This window comes from Pelodiscus sinensis, chromosome 1 (genome assembly GCF_052426305.1).
Source record: "Pelodiscus sinensis isolate ZL-2025 chromosome 1, ASM5242630v1, whole genome shotgun sequence".
NCBI classification, from domain to species: domain Eukaryota; kingdom Metazoa; phylum Chordata; order Testudines; family Trionychidae; genus Pelodiscus; species Pelodiscus sinensis.
The window spans coordinates 213,228,341-213,241,307 of NC_143052.1; the positions used below are offsets into that span (position 1 = coordinate 213,228,341).

Below are 12,967 nucleotides of genomic sequence, written 5' to 3' on the forward strand. Positions count from 1 at the left end.
TTTCAAGGAGAGCTGGGGAACTGTCTGCCCTATCAGTTTCACCACCCTACACAATATTCACCCCTCAGGAAGTTTTATTACGCCCCCCTCAACCTACTTTTCTCCCCAAAGTAAATTCAGAGTTTCACGTAAACAAACCAATAGTCCTTCCCACGTTCTACCCTAAACTTCATTCTTTGACGGATCAAGCATACCTCCATACCTTAGATATCAGACAAGCATTGGCATTTTACATAGACAGAACTAGATCCTTTCAGAAGTTGCACATGCTCCTAATATCCATGGCTGAGTGCTCTATGGGCCATCCCTTATCAGCACTGCGCATTTCATCAATCATCATCGCCTGCATAAAGAAACGTTATGCTTTGCAAAATAGACCTCTACCACATGCGCTGAGAGCTCACTCAGTGCAAGCAATAGCCACGTCAATCGCTTTCCTGAAAGGGGTTTCATTGGGAGCAGTGCCGGACCGAGCCATACTTGCGCCGCGGGTGCACAGCGCATGCGCGGCTCCGCCCCGGATGCGCGGCGCCTGATTGACATGGTAAGGGGTGCTTTGCCACTGGGCGAGTGCCACATGCGCAGCCATGCCCCCGGGCACGCGGCACATGCACAGCCCCGCCTCCAGGCACCAATCTTATGTTGCCCACATGATAAACGTAACTACATTTAGGAGTTAGCTATTGAAATGGGATGAATTTTCACTGTAGCTCAATTGGAAGGAAGTGAGAGAGGTGCGGGTTTCCTTACTACACAGAAACAAACACCACATTCTTTCTGAGAAGATGAAAATGTTTAGGAAACATTGGCAAAAATGCATCCAACACAAATGTGAGTGTTATTAACATTGTAAATAAAGGGAGATATAAAACAGCAATCTTATTAACATGTAACCAGGAAAATGTAGGTAAAGTAAATCAGCAATAGTAAGTTAAAAGAAATTGCCATACTGTAGCTTAAATCCATGTTTTTTCCTCAGATTTGTTTATGGAGGTTCTTAAACTGGCTGAGGTGCCCTTGTTAGCTGACTGCTTGGACAAGTTATGGTGTAACTCGGGTTGGGTGGAATGCAGGAGGGAATGCATTAGGGATATGAATGAATAGTCAACTATAAGCAAATGCTTATCAGATAGTCAACTAGTTGCTTCTCTTCTCCCCCTACTCTTCCCCCCCTCGCTACCCCTGTCAGAAAGAGGCAACAAGGGGAGGAGGGAGTGGAAGGGGTGCTTCAAAGCTGCAGTGCCACATGGAGCTTGGGGCCAGACCCCGGGTTCCATGTGGCGCTGCTGCTTTGAAATGCTGCATGCATCCTGTGGCCAGCTGGGACTACCCCACTCATCCCAGGCTCCATGTGATGCTGCTGCTTAGAAACGTCGTGTGGAGCATAATGCTGGGCTCCCTGTGGCGTTTCAAAGAGGCTATGCTGCATGGAGTCCGGGGCCAGCCTTGGGGCTGTTGTTACACTTCAAAGGCAGAAGCGAACTGATGGACTAATCAAATAGTCGATGCAAATTGCATCAATTATTCGATTAGCTAATTAATCGAAATTTTACATTCCCAGAATGCATAGGACCTCTTCTACTATGGGTGATAAGCACTCTAGGCCATTTGGATGACAATGCCGTTTTAACATGGCTGGGGATCTGGTGAGGAAATATTGTGCTGAATATGGTTATGAACAAGCAAGTGTCTTCTGTGCTAATCAGAGTGATATTAATCCCACCTAACACCAAGGGAAAAGCGAGAATTTCTTGGCATGTTGCCAGATTTTGCCCGCCCTGTTTTGGTGTACTTTCTTGACATTTGCAGAGGTCCTATCTATTTGCTGGATAAGAAAGAAGGTTTTGAGTCAATTTAAATTCTGGATATTTATTCAAAAATCCTTTCTTTGTCAGTTTGTCCTTGGAGAGCAAATTGAACCAATATACATGAGTTTCTCTTGATATGATAGGAGTTCTCTGGAGGTATTTTAGCCTGAGTGAATTTGCCTAATCCTGATCTTCTCATGGAATTGCATACAATCTCTGGCCCACAATGATGCATTAACTTAATTCAATAGGGTTTAATTCAAGATATTGCAGGAATCTGTCACACTTATCAGCAGAATATTCTTGCATATGCAATGACAGCCCAGCTGGAGGAGGGGAGTGTAAAATACAGGGCAGAACAGTGATTTAACAGATTTGTTAGTTCTCAGCAGTATTTTAAAGTAAGGAATTATATTTTATAATAAAATAGAAAAAAAATTAATAATCGAAAAATGAATTATTACAAAAATCTAATAATACTGTACAGTGCCAGATTTTAGGATGTATACAGCAAGACAGTTATGAGATCAAGGTTAGTTCTTTAAGAAACAACAAAACAGCTTTGATAAGCTGATGGCTAGGTCAACCTTTACATACTAAATGCAAGTATTTCAAAACAATTGGTGTTTTGGTGGGGGGAAAAGCAATTGAATCGGGAACCCAGCAACTTAATTACAAGGTATTAGATATGGGAGCTCAGTGCAATGATTCTAGAAAGGCAATATTTTCATTTTCTGAGGCAAAATTCTGCTTTCTTCAAAGTACAGAAATTCCCTACAGGATTTTTAGAAATATATATTGTTCTTCAAGTAGTGTCCCTGTGGGTGCTCCACTCTGGGTGCTGGTGCATCCTCGCGCCGGTGACCGGAGATTTTCCTAGCAGTGTGCGCCATGCACGCACTGTGGCGCCCCCTTATGCCACCCCTTCATGCCGTTGGTGTCTGTTAGGTGCGCATACGGCGTGGCTTCCTCAGTTCCTTCTCTACCGTCCTCAGCAGCAGACAGAGCTTCTTTCCTTCCTTCTATTCTACAGAGAAATGACAAAAAAAGATTAATTCCCCTTAGTTTCCTCACATTTCCAAGTTTTAAGCCCCTGCACCCAACCCTATAACAAACAAACAAAAAAATTCCATCAGCCCGCCGCTTTTCGTCGTGCTTAATGCTTCAAAAGATATGAGTCGTGCCGGGATGCGATGCCTGTCTCTGATGGGCGTTCTGCATGTATAAAGAGCCTTGGAGAATCGCACCAAACACAAAAGTGCTCTCACTGCTCCAAATTGATGGCTAGAGCATGCCGCAACCTCACTAACAGACTAAAAACCTTCCTTTTTGAAAGGTCTCTCCAAACACCTTCAGAGCACCCAACATCTGCCTCAAAATCACCATCAGAGCCAAAAGTATGGACAAATCACATCCCTCTACCTCTTTTGACAAGTTTGTCTCTCAAATGAGACTATCTCCAGCCCAATCCTTACCCTTGGCACTGACTGCCTCGAGGGTCAGCACCGCGGACAGACCCGGAATATCGGGCACAGCACCTTCCAAGATGCCGGCACCGCATAAGAGGGTGCACTTGGAACCCAAACAAAAACAAGTGACACTGACAGCACCAGCCACACCCATCCGACCAACACAAATACCACTCGGCACCTAAGCAGCCAATTTGCTTGGCACCAGAGAGACCGCATGCCGATATGTCACCTCTAGACCAATCGGCACAGCCTACGCCCCTGGCACTGAGCAATACAAGAACCTCGGCACTGTCCCAGGAGCATCAATGGCACAATGCTCCTATCAGGAGCCTCCCCGCACCGGCATCCCCAGACTCCTCCATACAATCAGTGCGCTCTTATAGATAGCCGAGTCTCTCTCGTGTCCCGAGTGAAACCGGTGCCGAACCATGCAGCCATTTTTCTTCCCAGCAATCCAGCCCGGCACACAGAGCACCATCCTGGGACACTGGGACTGCTACATACACATACCCACCATCACCCTGCTATGCGCCTCATTATACATATCTGCCACCCCCCTTACTTGGGGCAATGGCAATCACGGGAGTCACGTCCTCATGCAAAGACTATAAGCAAATGCTTATCAGATAGTCGACACGCTAGTTGACTTGTTGCTTCCCCTCCCCCTTTTCTGCCTCTATCAGAAAGAGGCAACGAGAGGGGGGAGTGGAAGGGATGCTTCATCATGATCATCTATTGTAACCTCCTTCACATCATAGACTACAGAAACTTTACTCATCTGCTACTGTATTAGGCCCATAACCTCTGACTAACTGAAGTCCTCAAAACTTGATTAAAATACTTCAGATTACAGAAAATCCACTATTTACTTTATTGATAACTAGCAAGTGACTCATGCCCCCACACTGCAAAGGAAAGAAAAAAAAAATCACAGGATCTCTTGACAATCTGACCTGGAAGAAAATTCCATCTTGATCCCAAATATTGAGATTTACAATGAGATTGCTGACATTTGTGGGAGGAGGAGTTAGGAAGTTGATATTATTGAAATTAATCACTGTGTTGGAATGAATAAAAAGCAAGGAGCCAGTCAAGTGGCTTGGAAAGTCAACTGCAGGCATGCTTATAAGATCTGACATTGTAAACATGATAAGATGCATGCAAAACTTTGCTGGGAAAGAATTATCTAGATGAAGAGGGATGTGAGTTACTATAGTGTCCCATTTCTGGCAGTTGGAAATATTTGCAATTAGCAGACTTACCCATTGTTGCCTGGGTCCTTCAGGGCAGAGCCTTGAGGATGTGCAAGGGCAGTGCAAGAGTGAGGGTTGGGGGCTGAGGAGGGACTCCTCTCCCACCAGGGGCCTGTTCTCCCCATCTCGGCCCCCTCCCCTGCAGCCATCAAGGGCCTTTTTTCCTGCTCCTCTCATGTTTAGAAACCTTCCTCCGATTTGAAGACTAAAGTGGCTGGTGGCCAATTTATAGCCATTTGTTTGCCAATGTTGATTCTAAAACACTACTTCCCTGGTGTCTATCTCTCTGATGCATTTACTGTGAGCAATTACATATCTCCTTCAGCCTTTATTTTGTTTGGCTAAACAAGCTACACTCTTGTAAGTCTCCAGTGATCATCCTAGAATCATTTCTCTGAACTTACTGCAATTTGAATTAATCTTTCTTAAACATTGGAAACCAGAATTGTACACAGTTTTCTGAATGAGGTCTCACCCTGTTTGGTATAATGGCATACAACCTGGGATTGCATTAGCCTTTTTCATAGTTGCATCATATTGGTGGCTCAGTCATCCTACCAGTACACACAGATCTTTCTCCACCTCTGTCTTCACCAACTGGTAGGTTCCCAGCTTATAACAATTTTTTTTGTCATTTCTACTTAAATGTATGAGCTTAAACTTTGCATTATTAAGATTCAACCCATTTCTGTTAGTCCAGTTTACAAGGTCACCGAGATCTTTTGGTTTGTTATTTTGGTGGTCCTACATATTAGCATTACCTCCCCACTTTGTGACAGCCACGGTTTTATTAGCAGATGCACATACTTCATGCCAGGGTTATTAATCAAAATGTTAACTAAGGTTGGTCCCAAGATCTTCAGGAATTCCACTAATAAACTCCCTGTAGTCTGACAGTTTAATTTTCAGTATGTCCTTTTGTGGTTTCCCCTTTCCTTCTGTTCAATGGGAAGTTCTTCTTATTATGGTAAAAGCTGTTATCTTGAAAGTTGGGTAACTGGAGAGTGCCTTTTACTTGAATATTCTGGTTAACTGAGAGTTATACAGCCGGTCCCCGAGTTGCGAACGGTCGAGTTACGACCATTCGCATTTACGACCAAAGCTCCCATGGAGCGGTCGTAAAGGCGGTCCCCGAGTTATGAACACGACCCGCGCTTATGAACGCGCAGTTGCTATGTAACTCAATGGGGTCCGAGTTATGAACAAATTGAGTTATAGCCAAGTGTTTGGTCCGTAACTCACTCGTAACTCGGGGAGAGGCTGTACTTTACTAATGGAATACTACTTTCTAAAAAATTAGAACAAGATAAAATGAATAAAATATAAAAAAATATGCAAGTACTCATGATCCAGCACATACTGGACTTCCCTGGTCTGGCACCCTCTGAACCTGGTCATAGTCAATGTGCTCCCATTTTTTGGTTCGTAAAATATGTATGCGTATAGATAACCTACTGTGCAGAAAACTTTATCTTATAACACTACGTAGCACTACAGACATACACAGTGTATACCCAGATCATTAAAAACACACGACATGAAAACCATGTTGATCCTAAGTTAATCTTTCTTTGATTCAGCACAAACTTCAGGATCTCGCAGTACCTCAGGATCATCATTACCAACATTACTTATCATTGAAGATGTAGACGGTGGAGGAGATTGGGCTGAATCTGTAATGGCCCAATGACACCCTGGAAGCTGCTTTTTTGAATAATCCTCTGATTTCAGTTTGTTTACTTGTCTTCTGCTTCTTTTCCAAAAAAGTGAAGTGCAGGATATGCAATTGCATAACGTGGGCAATATGCTAGTTCTGGTTCCTAGACTGAAGTTTTGAATTGGGAGTTATCAGAAATGCCAGTTACTTGAGCTTTCTGGTTAATTGAGTGTCAGATAAGAGAGCTTTTACTGTATCTTAAGAAAAGCTTTCCTAGGCTGCATAAAAGCTTCAGAGGGGTAGCCGTATTAGTCTGTAAGGGTTTGTCTAGACTACAAGCCTCTTTCGAAAGAGAGCGTGTAGATGACAACCACTTACTTCAAAAAAGCGAGCCGCTTTTTCAAAAAAGGGCACCCAGGCAGTCTGGATGCTCTCTTTTGAAAAAGCCCTGTTTGCATTCAATAGAACCTTTTTTCGAAAGAGCACTTTAGAAAAAAGGCGTTATTCCTCGTAAAATGAGGTTTTCCACGGTCGAAAAAACTGCTGCGTTCTTTTGATTTAATTTCGAAAGAACGCAGCAGCAATCTAGACGCAGGTGAAGTTTTTTCTAAAAAAGGCCACTTTTTTTCAAAAAAAACCAATAGTCTAGACCACACCCTAACTGGAAAAACTTAAAAAAACAATGAATAGTCCTGCAGCACTTTAGAGACTATCAAAACACGTAAATGACATCTTAAGCTTTCGTGGGCATAGCCCACTTCTTCAGATGAAACTGTATGTCACAGTATCCTGAGAAACAAGGAACTATTGAAACCAAAGGAATGTATGATCTTTACTGTTAATTTCAAAGGTGACCATTCTGAATTCCTTGTAAGATAACCTAATATTTCTTACATTATAGCTAAATTTGTTATCTTTCATGTTGGTAAACAAATGATTTTATCAGTTTAGGAATACTACTGAAGTATTAATGAGTTAATGTTGAAAATGTATGTTCTCATTACTGATTGTAGGAATGTGGTATAAAATTGCTAACTTTGAATTATGAATCTGATATTAGATAATACAAGTTTTTTGAATGTTTGCTCATCTTATTAATGTTTTGAAATTATTTAGGACAAGATTAAAATAGAATATTTTAATTATTGGGAATTATTATTATGATTTTATAATGAACCTGGGAGTTATTTAAAGGTAGCATCAAATAGAGGAAACCTTCCTTTCTCCTCTTATGAGAAAGTTGAGAGAAACTCTCCTCAAATTAAAGTTAAGCAAAAGAACAAAGAAGATGAAAGCTTTAACTTAAAAATTAAGTAGAATTCTGGAAGAAATTACCAAAATACTTCATTCAGTTGTTAAGTGGTTCAAGAGGAAGTGGCAATGGAAAATTTAGCCAAAAGATTTTTCAACGAATCTGTTGGAATATACTTCAATAATGCAAAACAAGAAATTTAAGTCAAAAGAAAAGGGTTGGAAACTGTTGAAGAGGTGAACTTTTCTAAAGATTGGTTGCCCTCTACTGGATGACTACAAAACATGAAATGACATTTTGACTTGTTCAGATGATGAATTTATTAACTGCAATCAGTGTGCCCTCTAAGATTTTCCATCCTTGAGCAGGTTGAATTTTCTTTTGGGTGGGTTGAAATTTCTTATGTTGAGGTAGTGTGTGGATATGCACCCACCAGTACAAACAAAAACCATAGTCCTTAGGTGTGGAAGAAAAAATATTAAAACAAAGAATAATTAACAAGGAGCAGTGCTTATGATGTTTATTTAATATGAAATCAAATAAAAAATTAACACTACCCTTGGCTGAAGAAATGGGTTGTGCCCATGAAAGCTCGTGATATGTATATATATTTTTTTGGTCTAAGGTGCTAAAGAACCACTGTTTTCTGACATTTTTTTTTTTTTGGTTACAGACTAACACAGCTACCCCTCTGAGACCTGCATCCTCATTGTTTCTAACAGACAGATGCATGTTTCAAAGATCTTGCAAATAAGGTTTCATCCTACAAAACCACTACTTCTAACTCATAAGAGCCAGAACTCAATCAGAGAGGAAAGATCTGGTCTTAATGCAATACAGTTTACCATGTATGAATTAGTAACACAGGATTTAAAAAATCATTAAGATCAGTTAGAATCTTTTTTTATTTTAAGCCATTAATGCTTATGTAAACTTGGAAATGTAATCATGCAAATGTCCTGGTGCAAGCGCACACACATATACGCATGCCTTGTCTTGTTTCAACCAAATCCATCCCCCCACCCATTTGCAGCTTCTGCACATGTAGATTGTGGCTGTCTTGTTTCCTGCAGCTAGGGAGGGAAGCTTTCCAAGCATGGACTCAGAGAGTTAAAAAGGGAAAGGCTAAAGTGATCAGAGATGCTAAAACTGGGGAGTCCCATTTTCAGTGACCGCGCAGGGACAAGTTTGGTCTTGCTCTCACTGTAGGAGATACTAAGCTGATTCCAAACAGGGTAAAAGTATTAAAGCACCAGAGAGGGGGAAGAGAGAGGTGCTGTCTTGTTACCATGGAGCCAGGGAGGGGAGCAAATTGGCAAGAGCAGGAGGAAAATACGAGGCAGAGAAGTAAAAAGAGCAACTGTTTTGCTCTGAATGGGCAGCTGGGGAGTGGACACGGGAAAACGGGATCCCTACCCAACCAATTCCCCAACAAGACAGAGGCAAAGGGAGGAGCAGAAAGGAGGGTAGGCTGCTGCCCTTTTAGCAGTACACAGGGCAGGGGAGGATTTGTGAACAAAGCAGAGTTGACCCATTTCCTGTAACTTACCCAGCTTTTCCCACATGGCCAGTGGCAGGCAATGAAGCAGGATCCCTCCCCAATTCAGCCTGCACCTTCACCAGGATCTGGGACACATGATCCCCTAAGTACTTCCTGTCTCTGATTGGAGAACTCACTCCCTGTTTCTCCCTCCCCCCCCCCCCCCCCCAGACCTTCCAGGAGAGTTGTGGGAGATCCCAAGTAGAGGCTGGAGCCAGTACAGCAGGCAGAAGTTGCTGCTCCTCCACCCTGAGAGCGCAAGTGCCCTGCCTTCCTCCCCCACCAATCAGCTGAGCTCGCTACCTGTAAGGGGAGCTCTGAACCTCTGCACGGGACTCAGAAAAGGGTTGCACAGCCACTCAGCTTACAGGGAACCTTGCCTCTGCAATCAAATCTTTGTATGTCTCAATTTTAAACTTCCCAGTGGGAAGATGCTAGAATCATAGATTGATTCATTTTTGGAATTGGACCAACTTTTCAATGCAAAGGAATGGAAAGATACCACACAAGTTTTGCAAAATTCAAGTTTGTTCTCTCCACCTAAGAGAGTCTGTGGTTTCTCTTCATTGAGAGATTCAGTCTTTGTCCAAAAGCCTTAAATACAGAAGCATCCTGATCTCAACTCAGATGAATGTGTCCTATTAATGTAGAAAAATGCTCAGTGATTGTGTCCCCAAGAGATAGTTTCTTCTAATTGAAAGCCCTTTATAACAGGGATGTCAGCATGTAGACAACTACACCGTTAACCAATAGGCCTAGCCATATCAGTTAATCGTGTCGATGACATGCATTTCCCACCCACCCACCCCATGCCTCTGTATCAGAAGCAGCGGAGGGAGGGGAGTGGCAGCTGGTGCCTATGAGGAGCTGGTGGCAGGCAGGCAGTCTGTGCAAGAAGCTGGATTTTAAACTGTCTCCCCTCGTGGACCACCTCCTGCCTGCCCAGACTCCCTGTGGACAGAGACTGCTCTGAGGCAACAGCCTACATACACAGGGACCTCAGACCCCCTGAGGATGGGGCTGCTGCTACCCCACACTGCTGCCTCTGTACAGAGCAGCAGGCAGGCAGTCTGCATAGGGAGCTGGTTTTTAAACTGTCTCCCCTTGTGGACCAGCTCCCGCCTGCCACCCCATGCTTCTGCCTCTGATATAGCATGAGGTTGCAGGGGACTCCACAGGAGTGGGGCTGGAAGTACACTGGCCGCCAGCCCTGACTCCGGGGACCAGCACATAGTCCTGTACAGGGCTCGACAATCTATGTAATCTACTCGCCTGTGGTGAGTTAGTTACAAGCAGAAAGAGCCGGGTTTGGGAAATCTGCGCATGTGCAGAATGATCTGCGCAGGTGCAGAACGCCGGACAGCGCGGCTGGTGAGTGGCACTCGTCACGGCTTGGCGAGCCCTGGTCATGTAACTGCTAAGATTTCATGCAGTTACATGACTATTCAATTACACGATATTTAACCTCTCTACTTTATAAGATGACAACTTGAATTTTTGAACTTGAAAAGCCCAGAGTCCTAAATATAATTGGGATGTGCAATTGTAATCTCAAAGTCTGGGGATGTTGGTAAATATTTCTAAATTAATGTACTTCCTTGCATCTGTCTAGTATTTATTTAATTAGATAGATGGCACTCTAACTTCTATTTCAATCTGAAGGCAAGGGTTCTTCCTAAAATCAGTTTGGGAGTGTTGTGTATAGGGATGTAAGCAAGCATTCAACTACTTGCTTCCCCCCTCCCCACTGCCTCTGTATGAGGCAGCAAAAGGGGTTAGAAACAGGAGCTGGTGCTGCGGGGAGCTGGCTTAAAAGCCAGTTCCTCCCGGTACCGTCTCTGCCTACTCCCACTGCTGGCTCTATTGGGTAGGGGATACAGGAAGCTGTTTAGCAGCAGCCCCTGGTCCATGGGGGTCTCAATGAGGACCTGGGCCGCTGCAAACAGGGGTTACTACTGTATTGGCCTGGGATACTGTGAACAGGTGCTGCTGGACCTGGTACAAGCTTGGACCGAGCAGTCCCGGCTTGTTCAGGCTCTAGACTGCTACGCTTCTGCGTTTTAAATGTAGTAAGATGCCAGTGGCTCTTACTACATTTAAAATGCACAGTTGCAGTGGTCAAAAGATATATTGGCATTAGAAAAGGTTCAGAAAAGGGCAACAAAAATGATTAGGGGTTTGGGATGGGTCCCATATGAAGAGAGATTAAAAGACTTGGACTTTTCAGCTTAGAAAAGAGGAGACTAAGGGGGGAAATGATAGAAGTCTCTAAAATCATGACTGGTGTGGAAAAAGTGAATAAGGAAAAGTTGCAAGGAGTCCTGTGGCACCTTATAGACTAACAGATGTATTAGAGCCGTGGTCCCCAACACGGTGCCCGCGGGCGCCATGGCGCCCGCGGGGGCATTTCAATATGCCCGCCAGGTGCTCGGGGCTGGCCTGGCCCCGGGCACGTGGCGCACGGGCGCTTGCGGGGAGAGCGCGCTTGGCGGGGGGAGTGCCGGGCACTCGGCGGGAGGCGGCGGGGGGGAGCGCCGGCCCCGGGCACTCGGCGGGGGGGGGGGCCGGCTCCGGGCCTGCGGCCCTTGGAGGGGGCCCTGCCCCCGGGCGCGCAGCTATGGGGGGGCCCCGCCCCTGGGCATGCGGCTAGTTGGGGCCCCGCCCCCGGGCGCCCGGCGGGCAAACGGCCACGCCCCCTGGCGCCTGACAACCTAAAAAGGTTGGGGACCACTGTATTAGAGCATAAGGTTTCGTGGGCAAAGACCCACTTCTTCAGATGCAATAAGAAAAAGTTATTTATTTATTCCCACAATATAAGAACTAGGGGTCATCAAATAAAATTAATAGGCAGCAGGTTTAAAACAAACAAAAGCAAGTTTTTCTTCACTCAGCACACAGTCAACCCGTGGAACTCCTTGCCAGAGGATGTGGTGAAGGCTAGAATTTTAACAGGGTTCAAAAAAGAGCTAGATCGATTCATGGATGTTAGGTCCATCAATGGCTATTAGCCAGGATGGGTAGGAATGGTGTCCCTAGCCTCTGTTTGTCTGGAAATGAGTAACAGGAGAGGAATCACGTGAGGATTACCTGTTGTGTTCCCTCCCTCTGGGGCATTTGGTATTGGCCACTGTCTGCAGACAGGATATTGAGCTAGATAGATCTTTGGTCTGACCCAGTATGGCCGTTCTTATGAGCCCGCTCCAGGAGCAACCCCTGCTGTGGCTCTGCAGAGTGCCTCCTCTTTTCAACTAATCATAAGTTGATACAAATTGTATTGACTACACAATTAGCCAAATAACTGCTCTTTAACATCCTTAGTTGTGTACCTTCAAATGCTCCTAACATTTAGGACTTTTTCTCTCCTGGCTAAGCATTCCTTTTATAGCCTGTTCATGGGCTATAGGATCATTTAACATGATACAAGAGCATTCTTTTTTTGAATTTCCATGCAGCTGTTAAGAGATGGATTAACATTTCTTTTAGGATTAAACGTAATTAGAGACATTTGTGGGATTAAATTTTATTTCCAGTTAAATTCATGTATCGTCTAAGAATCAGAGTTTCAGTATAGTAATTGAACAGAGAGGAGGAGGAAGGAATTGACTGACCTCTTAAATATTGAAATGTGGGAAGATGTCAGCAGGGAACCATTTGGTATCTGTTCTCACAGCTACATTTCCCTTTCAACATAACTCATAATATCTTTGGTTACAGTTGCAATTGTAACTAAGAAAAAAAAGGAGAAAGACATTAAACAGTGCTTGTAGGTTAATCCAAATGACTACACATGCTTTACCCCCTCCCACCTCTATTCCCTCCTGCTGCCTCTGTATCAAAGGCAGTAAGGTGGGAAGGTGGAAGCCAGTGCCTGTGGGGAGCCAGCTTTTAAGCTGACTCCTCATGAGCACTGGATCTCACAGAGCTGCCTGTCCCCTTCCCATTCCCCCATCCCTGTGGCTGCCTCTGATACAGAGGCATCAGCATG

At 44.3% G+C, this 12,967-nt stretch overlaps 1 protein-coding gene across 9 annotated transcripts in view; it reads left to right on the plus strand.

The window, feature by feature from the left end:
• MAP7D2 (MAP7 domain containing 2) overlaps positions 1-12,967 on the plus strand; it is a 129,198-nt gene that overhangs the window by 60,507 nt on the left and 55,724 nt on the right. The gene's annotated exons all lie outside the window — the stretch shown is intronic.